A 12,967-nucleotide genomic window follows, 5' to 3' on the forward strand; every position below is an offset into this window, starting at 1 on the left:
TGGAAGTTACTATCCACAGCTGTAAACCTCCCATGTCTTTAGAGTTCTGAAGCTGATTTTTCTAATCAGCCCTGCTTTTCTTCCAGATTTGAAATATGGACAGGAAGCAGGGGCCATATTGTTCTTCCTCCAGCAGTGGGTCCCTAAGTTATTTGGGGCTCCAGGAAAAAAATGGGGCTTCCCTGGTGGCTCAGATAGTAAAGAATCTGTCTGTAATGCAGGAAACCCAGGTGCTATCCCTGGGTCAGGAAGATCCCCTGGAGGAGGGAATGGCAACCCACTCCAGTATTCTTGTCTGGAGAATCCCATGGACAGAGGAGGTTGGTGGGTGAACAGTCAATGGGGCTGCAAAGAGTCAGACACAACTGACTTTCACTTTTTTTTTCTTTCTGGAAGAATCTACAGAAACCTTTGTGTTCTCCTGACTTCCAGTCACATCCAGGTTGCATAGAACTGTAAACTCATTATCCTGCTTTTGTGCGGGAGTGGTTGTATTCTGACTGAACCACTGCTGGGTCTCCATCTTTTATTTGAATTACCTTAGTTACAGAAATATGAGTTAGAATAATATTTAATGAAAAGTGTCTAGAAGATAATTTTGCCTGATATAGGCAATCAAAGCCATATTGAAAATAATAATTCTCATCAATCAAGGAAGAGAGGGTTAACCAAGGTCTTCCACATTGCAGATGGTTTCTTTACCAGTTGAGCCACAAAGGAAGCCCAAGAATACTGGAGTGGGTAGCCTATCCCGTCTCCAGCGGATCATCCTGACCCAGGAATCAAACCGGAGTCTCCTGCGTTGCAGATGGATTCTTTACCAAATGAGCTATGAGGGAGGACCATGTAGAAATATGATTTAGAATAATATTTGATGAAAACTGTCTAGCAGATAATTTGGCCTGACAAAGGTATTCAAAGTCATATTAAAAATGATCTTTCTCATCAATCAAGGTTGAGAGGGTTAGATGAGCATAACATGTCAATAGTCACAAAAATACTATTTAAATGACAGGGAGAAAGAGGAACAAAAGCTAGACTTGTGCAACAGAATCTAGCTATGATCAGAAGGTCTCTTTAAAATCTATACATCATTTGTCTCCCAGGAATACAAATAACAGTATGTCATGGAGCTTACAACTTTCATAAATTTTTAAAACATTTAAGTTACAAGAAATTTTATTAATTTCTTGGCCATATAACATGTTCTATAGGAAATAAAAACTGATCATCATTACCTGTAAAATAATGAATATAACATATTAAATAATCTAGATACATGTATAAGATGTGCATTTCTTTGCTGCTCAGAGTTCATTTTGACTACCTATTTTCATGAATGACAAGGATGACCATAAACATGAGAACAGTCACTATCTAAGCATACCAAGGCATAATATAAAGCTTTATTTTCCCCCAAAATCATACCCTGGGAGAGAAGAAAAATAGAAGCAAGAGCTTATTTCACCTCTTTGACATTGTTATTTTTCAAAGTCACTAATCTTTGGCATGGAGGCTAATAAATGAATTTAAGCTTTGAATAAATTTAAGATCCCTAAAATCCCACCAGAATGTATGTGTACTTCCTAATTCCAATACACAACAAAGGAATATCTGGCAGGCTTTGTACCCAAACCTTTAGTGTGAGCAAACTAGATAAGAAAATTGTAAATATAAGTGAACAAACATAAAAGAAAATAGAAATGAAAGGGGAGGGATATGTTCAGCTTCACTGAGAAGAATGAAAGCAATCAGTGTTGTTCAATTTCAAAAGAAGAAAATTGGTAAAGAGGAAAATTCTGTTTACAGACATCAAAGATGACAGTATAAGCAAAATAATTAAAAATTAAAATGAAAATTATAGAGTACTTGCCATTGTTCCTCAAATATATACTAACTAATAGTATTAGATAGAAATTCTCAAGATGTATTTTAATTTCCTTCACACATTTCAGACAAATCACACATTCAAAATAGGTATAACAGTTTAAAACTTCCAGAGCAGCTGTAAAGGAATTAAATCTAATTTTCAAAACTAGCATGAAATGCCAAGTGAGTGGTAAATAAATAAATATTTTATATCAAAATACTGTTGTTTAATTCACCCAATGATCAGATTGTCTACAGGTACTTAAAATAAGAAAAGTATCAAATATCCTTGAATTGGAACCAGATAGTCTTAGGTTGACTTCAAAAACATTAATTCAACAGTTAGATGATGTTTTTTCTTATTGAATATAGTTTAAAACTTGTACATCAAATTGAATTATGGTACAGTGATCTCACTTTGACACACAATGCTTATAATAGATAACTTGGAAACTATTCCTGGTAGTTTATAATCTTACTTTTAAGAAACTTTATGAATAATAGTAAAGACAGTGTCTTGAGTTTGGCACTGGAAAAGAATTAGATTTATGGACTTTAAATACAAATAAAAAACTGAATCACTTGGAGCATGGGAAGATTAATAATCTAAGAGTCCACAAAGTTTACATAGAAAGCTTCAAGTACTGTCATTGACTAGTTGTATTTGTGCTAGCAAGCCAGAGTTCTTTCAGATGATTCTAGCATACTCAGCTGTTATGATAAGTTACTTCTATGTTAACTACACAGTAATAGTTTTAACTCATAGAACACATTTTATCTTAACTGGATAAATATTCAAAATATTTTATCTATTTTCTATGGGTAAAGTGTAGATTTTTAGAGGAAAGCATACACAAGTAAACTTAATAAAACCTACCATATTTTGCTGGATAAATTGACATCTTTATTAATTGAAAATGAATTTAGCAATTATCTATTTCATTCATTTGGGGAAGTCTACCACAAAGCTTCAAAATATGAAAAGAAAGCATGTGTTATATGTACATACTGGCAAGGAAACTTCTATTTTGTTAATCCATTTTATACTTAATACTTTTCATATAGAGGTACTAAAATTTAAGTTGCTCACTTGATGTTTAATAATTGAAGAAGTTAATTTACTCATTCAGAAGACATCTAGGGCACATTTTTTTGTAAGAGTAAGTATATGTCACAAAAGGGGATATGTGAGCAGATAAAACAACTTCTGAACCCTCAAGAGGGTTAGGAAAACTCACTTAAATTTCAACTTCAGAACATTGCAGTCATGTCAGAAGACTGAAACATGTAAAATGCATCAGTTTAAAAATTATAATGATTAGCAGTCACTCAGTGGTTATCAATGGGTCAAGTCCCACGTTAAGCGCTTTACACTGACTGTCTCACACGGGTCTCGGAAACCCTTTGTGACAGTTTATTAAAACCCCTATTTTGAAGATGAAGAAGGTAAAGCTTAGAAAGATTATGCAATTTTCCCAGAATCTTGTCAGTTTTAAGTTCATAGCCAGAATGTAATCCAAGTAGTCTGACAACTGACCCTGCAACATTCTGGCTGACTACACATTTCATCAGGTAGGCCCTCTTCAAAAGTCATTTTCTTATTCTTTTGATCATCTTCTGTCAATTAAGAATCAGTGCATAATAAATATCAAAAAGAAGTATTTTAAAAGAAAACAGCATCTGAAAAAGAATAGGATACCATTACTTCCAGATTAAGCATTTTAGGTAGATTTACTCGATGAGTTTGTGTCCCACCAACATAAAATGTATAGGCATTAATGTTGATCAAAATTAAACTGAATTCTTGACCTCCTAATATTAACATAATGTTAGAGATAGAACATGTCTCTAAAGGTACCAATGTAATATATTTTTTTATCGGACATTTAAAAAACCTGATGTGTACAACTTCATATGAAAGAGATGCTAAGAAACGGAGACACATGATTCATGAAGAGGAGAGTGAGCAGAAATGCCCTGGGAAAATGCTACTAAGATAAAATTGGTTCGAAAGTAAAAAAGATAAAAAATGGTAACAAAAACAAAACAACTCCAGGCACTAAGATCCCATAGAGTAAAAAGTTTGGCACATATAAGAGCCTGATGTTGGCACATATGACAACCTCACATGTTCTTTTCAATGTGCCTGGATAGCAAGATGAGAGCCAGAGTGTTTATCACTAACTGACCACGTGGACCATGACAACAAGTTAAACTTTTGCTGAAGAACAATGAGAATTAAGCATCAAAGAACTTTAGTCAAAGCACAGAGATAGTGGTGGTGGTGGTCAAAGACCACTTATTTGAATGGTAAATTTAAAATTTTAATGCCACTTTGGAATGTTCAAGCTTTATATCATCAAATATATATATTGAACTAGAAGTCATTCTGTTTTGCAGTCTATGAAATCCCAGATAGAAGAACTGGAACTACTGAATGGAAGAAATCAGATGGTTCAGTTTTCAAATAGGGAAGACATAGCTCATATTTTTAAAACACATTCAAACAAACACTGGATGAACTGTGCATATTAAAGTTTTCAAAAGATGCTCGCATGGCTTGGTAGCATATGAAAGGCGTGATAATTGTGCTGAAGTAGTTAACCACAGAGCTCTCCTCCAACATTTCAGATTGAAATTCTTATAACCTACTAGTGTGTCTCATCTATAAGTAATTTCAAATAATAACCTTACACTATGTTATTCCCCTTTGTTATGATTCCAACTGAGATCTGAGGTAGTTGTTTGATTTTCTATTAGAATGTAGGCTATTCTATAAATTGAGAACACTTTGGAGTCAGATAGCCAAAAATAGGATCTCAACTCTACAGTTCCCATCTCTAACAGTATTTCAGTTCATATTCCCGGTAAACGAACAGTACAGTGACTATTATCATCACCCAATAAATGTTAGCTCTGATCCATACAGTTATTAGACAGTTTTAGACAGATTTTCATTTGGCCACAGAGGACTGTGCTCTCAGAAATGAATTTTACATTCATTTCCTTAGAAATGAATTTTAGATCAGTGCATTTCAACCTAAGAACTTCAGAGCATGACAGTGGCATAACCTGGAAACTGAAGAGCACAAACTCCTGGGTTCCATTAAATCAGAACTTCTGAAGCAATTTGGGTTTTAACAGGCTCTATAGCTGACACTGGTGCATGCAAATATTTGAGAGCCACTGAGTCAGAAAGTTGGTATGTAAATATTTCCCATCTGCACAAATGAAATATTTTAAATATGATTGTGTTTATAGTCCTTGAAGTGGACTAATTGTGGCATTTTAAAAATAAACATATTAATTGCACACACAATATTCTCAGCCTTCTGAAATTTAAATAGTTTTCTAAATCTGCTTTTGTAATTTAAATATGAACCGTATTACATAAATAGCATTAATATAATCATTCAAATACCATAGATAGATGTATAAGACATAAGTAGATAGATACCTAGATAGATGAAGTAGAGATGTTATGACTTGCAAACCTCAATAATCACATAGTTTCTGAGAGGTGACAAAATATTTGCGTGTGGAAATACTGTAATACTGTGTACCAAGATAAGTATATCAAATAGTTTAAAAATATTTGAACTGAACATTTATAATATGTGGCTTTCCCTAAAGTAATGAATTCAGCTTAAAATAGTTTTAACTTCAATTCAAAAACTATATTTGCCCTTGGATACTTTATCCCAACAAATGAGAAAATATAGGTGAGTTTTAAAATGTATAAAGCATTATAAAATTATCAGGCAAGTATTCCTCCATAATATTTGATTACTTGAAAAAATTCTGTGCCTTGTATCCCTGTCAGTTTATGTGGGTAAACACACAGGCGTGTGTGCATGCTTAGTCACTCAGTCATGTCCAATTCTTTGTGACCCATAGACTATAGCCCACCAGGTTCCTCTGTCCCTGGGATTCTCCTGGCACAAATACTGGAGTGGGTAGCCATTTCCTGCTCCAAGGGATCTTCCTGACCCAGAGATTGAATCTGTATCTTCTGCATTGCTGGAAGATTCTTTAAAATTAGAGCTACCAGAGAAGCCCCATAAACACACATACCAGCGTGTCTATTCTCAGAAGAGTATAGTAGTGAATCATGAGAAACTGTTTCATAAAAAAAAAAAAAAAGAAAAGAAACTGTTTCATGTCTTTCTCAAAGAGTAACACCCAAGTATATTTTTTGAAGATTATTTCCAGTTTTCTGCATAAATAATAGGATTTAAACTTTTATCTAAGAAGTATTAATAGGGAACATTATAATTATAACCATAAAATTATAAAATTCTAAACCTGGTTCTAGACTTACTCAAAAAAAAAAGTGATAAATACCATAACATTTACTCAGTAATTTGCAAATATACTGTTATCCCAAGACTGCACTCCCTTATTCCACATTTTGGGAAATAGATCTAGGCCATATTATCTATAAAAAAATGTTACTTGGACAGACTATTTCAAACACAGTTCAGAATAAATGAATGTCAAAGATAATTTCTAAATTTTCATTCCAGATTATAAAATATGAAACAGTCAAATATGATGGCTCCCCAACAGACACACATGAGGTATTCTGGAGTATTATGAAGGTAATGCAAAGAGGATGACAGAAATTCCTGTCACAGTCACCAAGGATGCACTAGGTTATTCATAAGATATGTCTTGGTGCATGTCATGATTAATTTTGTATTTTGATTTGACTGGGTCACAGGGTGCTCAGATATTTAGCTAAACATTATTTCCAGGTATACCTGTGAGAGCTTTTCTGGAAGAGATTAGAATTTAAATTGGTGGGCTCAGTGAATTGTCCTTCCTGGTGTGGGTGGGACTCATTCATTCCTCTGAGGGTCTGAACAGATGAAAGGTGGAAGAAGGGAAAATTTATTTCTCCTCTCCCCAACTACTGAGATGGGATTGCGGTGTTCTGTGCTCAGACTGGAACTTATCCCCAAGGTTTCTCTGGTTTCCAGTTCTTCAGACCAGACTGATGCAGACTAAACTATCCCATTAGCTGTCCTGGTCTCCAATTTGTAGATAGAGAAAGAGATGCAGGCATGTTCAGTCACTGAGTCATGCCCGACTCTTTCTGACTGCATGGACTGTAGCCCGCAACGCTCCTCTGTTCTAAGATTTCCTAGGCAAGAATACCGGAGCGGGTGGCCATTTCCTTCTCCAAGGGATCTTCCTGACCCAGGAATCAAACCTCCGTCTCCCGTGTCTCCTGCATTACAGGCGATTCTTTACCACTGAGCTATGTGGGCTTCCTCGAGATAGATGTGTTTATATTTACCTGTGTGCGGGCTCAGTCACTTCAGTCATGTTTGATTCTGAGAACCCATGGTTTGTAGGCCACTCGGCTCCTTGTTCATGGATTCTCCAGGCAAGATTACTGGAGCCGGTTACCAATGCCTCCTTCAGGGGATCTTCCTGACCCACAGATCAAACCCACATTTTTGTGACTCCTCCGCTGGTAGGTGGATTTTTCACCACTGAGCCTTCAGTGTCAACATATACCAGGGGGGTATATATTGGTTCTGTTTTTCTGAAGAACTCTTGAGAAACAGAGTGTGTTTTAGTGGTTCCAGTTAAAATAAATTCTATGTTCTTGAAAGAACCTCATACTGACAGTCTTAGGTATTGTCTCATAAATCATATAATTTAGCAACTTGGCCAGAGGTAGTTCATACTTTCCTGACCCCCCCTATACAATATATAAAATGTAACCTGTAGAGAAATGCTTTGAAGTCAGAAGGCCATCATTAGTATAGTGGTGAGTATCCCTGCCTGTCATGCTCAGGAAATGGGGATTCCATTCCCGGATGGGGAGGCAACATGCCCTTTTCTGTGCTTTCCTCATGGCTCAAAGAGTAAAGAATCTGCCTGCAATACCTGAGACATTGGTCCAACCCCTGGACCAGGAAGATCCCCTGAAGAAAGGCATGGCAATCTGCTCCAGTATTCTTGCCTGGAGAACCCCATGGACTGAGGAGCCTGGCGGGCTACAGTCAATGGGGTCACAAAGACTCGGACACGACTAAGCGACTAACACTAACCTGTAGAGAACTGCTTTGAAGTCAGAAGGCAGTTATATTATGTATCTATTTGGGTTTGATTCACAGTTTCTCAATTGGGATTGACCCTGGAGAAGGAAACAGCAACCCACTCCAGTATTCTTGCCTGGGAAAATCCCGTGGACAGAGAAGCTTGGTGGCCTACCATCAATGGGGTTACAAAAGTCTGACGACTCATGACTTAGCGACTAAACCATCTGGGTTTGATCTTCAGTTTCTCTATTGGGATCGTAGACACTCACATGATATATTACATAAAATATTATTTTCTATACTCTAACGAACATTAGAAATGGTATTGGAATCTACCATATATTTTGCCATTCATTTGCCATAGTACTTTTTTCTTTTAAAAAGGTAATCTAATAGCATTATGAAATTAAAGATTACATCACGTAACATTGATTGTTTTAGTTCCATGAGTTGTACAGTATTTTATGACATTTAACTAAGAGCACAAAAGCACATATTAGCATTCTGTACTATGCATGTTTTCTCAGATGTGAGTTCTTAATTTTTTACAAATATGCATAAAAATGATAGTATAGCCATTATTTAGTTGGGATCAATAATATTTCTAAATTCATGAGATCAAAACAAACATTTGTTTTGGCTTTTTAATCTTTTGTTGTGTTTCCCTTTTATCAATTGGGTTTAGCTCTGTATTTTGTTGTTGCTAAGTCGTGCCCTACTTTTTGTGACCCCATGGACTGTGACATGCCAAGCTTCCCTGTCCTTCACTATATCCCTGAGTTTGCTCAAATTTATGTCCATTGAGTCAGTGATGCCATCCAAACATTTTATCCTGTCACTCTCTTCTCTTTTACCTTCAATCTTTCCCAGCATTGGGGTCTTTTCTAATGAGTCGGCTCTTCTCATCAGGTGGCCAAAGTATTGGAGTTTCAGCTTCAGCATCAATCCTTCTGATGGATATTCAGGGTTGATTTCCTTTAAGATTGACTGGATTTATCTCCTTGCAGTCCAAGGGACTCTCAAGAGCCTTCTCCCACACTACAGTTTGAAAGCATCAATTCTTCAACACTCAGTCTTCTTTATGCTCCAACTCTCATATCTGTACATGATTAATGGAAAAACCATAGCTTTGGCTATATGGAGCTCTGTATTTTAAATGTACATAAAAGTTATTTTTTTGTCTTCTTACTTCCTTATACTTAACTAAATTATATTTGTATGAATTTTTTAAAATTGTCAACCAAAATGAACAGTTTGAATATCTAATGACAACAGTTTATAGATCCAAATATATCTTTTTAGAAATATATTGTGCTTGAACACAAAGGAATATTAGAAAATTATACATAGTATACTCAGTGAGTAAATGAAAAATATAAATGAGAATGGAAATTTTGTATTCTCCACAATAAGTGCCTATGTAGCATAATATTCAAGTAAATATGTGTATTTTTAAGTAAATATGTATATAAATATAAATTTATGTATTTTATTATTTATCTTCATGGAAATTTTTATTTAATCTCTATGAATAAATTAAGATATCCATGCATGCTCAGTTGCTCAGTCATGTTCAAATCTTTGTGACCCCAAGGACTGTAGCCTACAGGGCTCCTCTGTCCATGGGATTTTCCAGGCAAGAATACTGGAGTAGGTTACCATTTCCTCCTCCAGGGAATCTTCCCAACCCAAGACTGAACCCACACCTCCAGCATTTCCTACATTACAGGCAGATTCTTTACTTCTGAACCACCGGAGAAGCCAAAAACTAAGATGCAGTTGATAAGAAATTACAGTTAATTATATGTTTAATTTATTCACTGAATTAATGATGAAAAACATTTTTGCACTGTCTAAAAAGAGTTCAGGAAAAACCATATTGGAAAGTTAGTTATATAAAATTATAAAAGCACAGTACTAGAACTGTAAGTCTTTAATTTTTTAATACAGATCTAGTTACCAGACTCAAAGTAGACTCTTTTTTTTTTTCACAATATGTTCACCTGAGCCTTCTCAGTAAATTTTATCTCATTTGCAAGAAGACTGACATGGATCTCTTTTTGTTATGGGCCTGCCAACATGACCTTTTAGTTCTTTCCTTAATTATAAAGGGGAAAAAAATTGAAGATGAACATGTTTAGTCTATTCTGAGAATCAATGGGCCATTTGACATTTTCAGTAAGAGAAATAGAATTTCTAATGCGAATGTTTGAATAATATCCATAAAAATGACCTTGGTGGTATGAAAGTTATCACACCTATTGAGTCACAAAGATGAGTCAAAAAAACATTGAAAAAATAAAATAAACTTAGAAAAAGACAGTGACTAGATTGTGAGAGATAGTGAATAAAATTGAAACTGAGTAAGTAGGATTGTGATTCGACTCTAAAATGACTGAATTGCCAACTACTATGAACATGTCAACTAATATGAGGGGGGAGTAAATAAATTCTAAAGTCTGAATTGAATTAAACTACAGGTGAAAATGGTTAACTTAGCAAGAAAAGATGTTTAATATTCACATCAGAGTAACATGATATTATTTTAGTGGCAAGCAAAATCTTATCTATGAAAGAGCTTTCTAACATTAAATTGGTGGATATCCTAATGATGATTTCTTTTTAAACTTTTATGAAGGAAAATGAAGTTTCTAAAGCTGACACCAATAATAGAAAGTGAAAGTGCAATCACTCAGTCCTCTGTGACTTCTTGTGAACCCATGGACTGTAGCCTACCAGGCTCTTCAGTCCATGGAATTTTCCAGGCAAGAGTATTGGAGTGGGTTGACACTTCCTTCTCCAGGGGATCTTCCTGACCCAGGGATTGAACCCGAATGTCCTGTATTGTAGGCAGACGCTTTACCATCTGAGCCACCAGGGAAGCCGATAATAGTGCCGGTCAAATGGAATTCAGTTCAGTTCAGTTCAGTCGCTCAGTCGTGTCCGACTCTTTGCGACCCCATGAATCGCAGCACGCCAGGTCTCCCTGTCCATCACCAACTCCCGGAGCTTACTCAAACTCATGTCCATCGAGTCAGTGATGCCATCCACCCATCTCATCCTCTGTCGTCCACTTCTCCTCCGGCCCCCAATCCCTCCCAGCATCAGGGTCTTTTCCAATGAGTCAACTCTTCGCATGAAGTGGCCAAGGTATTGGGGTCTCAGCTTCAGCATCAGTCCTTCCAATGAACACCCAGGACTCATCTCCTTTAGGATGGACTGGTTGGATCTCCTTGCAGTCCAAGGGACTCTCAAGAGTCTTCTCCAACACCACAGTTCAAAAGCATCAATTCTTCGGTGCTCAGCTTTCTTCACAGTCCAACTCTCACATCCATACATGACCACTGGAAAAACAGTAGCCTTGACCAGACAGACCTTTGTTGGCAAAGTAATGTCTCTGCTTTTTAATATGCTATCTAGGTTGGTCATAACTTTCCTTCCAAGGAGTAAGCATCTTTTAATTTCATGGCTGCAATCACCATCTGCAGTGATTTTGGAGCCCAAAAAAATAGTCTGACACTGCTTCCACTGTTTCCCCATCTATTTCCCATGAAGTGATGGGACCAGATGCCATGATCTTAGTTTTCTGAATGTTGAGCTTTAAGCCAACTTTTTCACTCTCCTCTTTCACTTTTATGAAGAGGCTTTTTAGTTCCTCTTCACTTTCTGCCAAATGGAATTAGTTTCATCCAAAACTGAGGAAAGGAACCATAACCTGTATTGCTGTTGGTTTTCAAAGTTGGAGTCTTAATCATTGCTGCTTTCTCTACATCACTATTATATTGGAGACTGAGGAAATGCACTTGAAGTAGTTTTATAATATCCTAATAAATTGATATACATTTAAAAAAAATGGCTTAAAATGTCATCCATTCACTGCCCTCTCATGCCCTATTTGGGGAACATGAGAATAATCTATTTTAGAGTGAACATTAGTGAGGAAATATACATAGAAAGTTTAAGATACTAGTAGTCAAATTAACTTAACTGCACTTTTTCATAAATACCTCCAGGTTTGTGCATGAGACTGAGTTTGTGTGAAGCAGCAGCACATGATTCTGTTTTTTCATTTGTCTGTTTATGTAAGATACTTAGGGCTTCCCTGGTGGCTCAGATGGTAAAGCATCTGCCTGCAATGCAGAAGACCCAGGTTCAATCCCTGGGTGGGGAATATCCCCTGAAGAAGGAAATGGCAAGCCACTCCAGTACTCTTGCTTGAAAAAGTCCATGGACTGAGGAGCCTGGTAGGCTACAGTCCATGGGGATGTAACTGAGCAACTTCACTTTCACTTTTCAAGACACTTAGAGCACCTCCCATCTCTGCTAACTTTCAAGATGCACCAGCTTTGGCACCTCAGCAATGTTACTTTGCTGTTGAAATTAAGAAAGCCAGGAACACTGACAATGATGACGATGCTAAATTCTGCATTTTGTAAGGTGGGATGTTAGACATGAGCAAGGAGGAGTGGCCTAGCCAAAAAATATTCAACCTGATCTCTAATCCCCACCCCAGACAAGTCCAATGCAGCCCAGGGGAGCTCATCGATATGCTACAAAATAACCACACAGACTTTTCCAAGTCCATGTGCCCTATGTGAAAAGTGGATGCACATAACCACAGGGCCTTCTCCAACTCTGGCACATGCATCCTTGATGCACAGCTGTGTCCTCATGTGACCTTAGACAGCTGAGCACCTATTAAGGGTTCATAAATATTTTGTATATACATACATCTGATTATAACAGACTCAATTATGGGAAAGACATGTGCAAAGAGCCTATTGTTATGTAATTTACAACTGTCAATCAAAACTATCAGCCCACGCCCACTTAGATAAAGACACAGAAGTCCTGTCTTGAAAAACCCCTGTCCCCTATCATGCCAGCACCAGTGCCTCTCTTGGCTTGGCCCATCTTTTTGAGCTGGTCTTTCTGTTCTTGCTACAGTAAATTTGTTTTTGCCACTGGTAAGATCTCAGATTCTTCTTTGTCTCCTTACCAAGAACCAAGGTCCACAAGGAAGGGTCTTCTGACGCTCCCTA

The 12,967-nt window shown here is 36.7% G+C and overlaps 1 non-coding gene across 1 annotated transcript; it reads left to right on the forward strand.

Moving 5' to 3' along the window:
- Positions 1 to 12,024: 12,024 nt before the first annotated feature.
- TRNAC-GCA (transfer RNA cysteine (anticodon GCA)) lies at positions 12,025 to 12,096 on the forward strand. Its single transcript has one exon. It is a non-coding gene; the product is annotated as a tRNA-Cys (tRNA).
- Positions 12,097 to 12,967: the final 871 nt, after the last annotated feature.

The sequence above is a fragment of the Odocoileus virginianus genome, chromosome 25 (assembly GCF_023699985.2).
Source record: "Odocoileus virginianus isolate 20LAN1187 ecotype Illinois chromosome 25, Ovbor_1.2, whole genome shotgun sequence".
NCBI classification, from domain to species: Eukaryota; Metazoa; Chordata; class Mammalia; order Artiodactyla; family Cervidae; genus Odocoileus; species Odocoileus virginianus.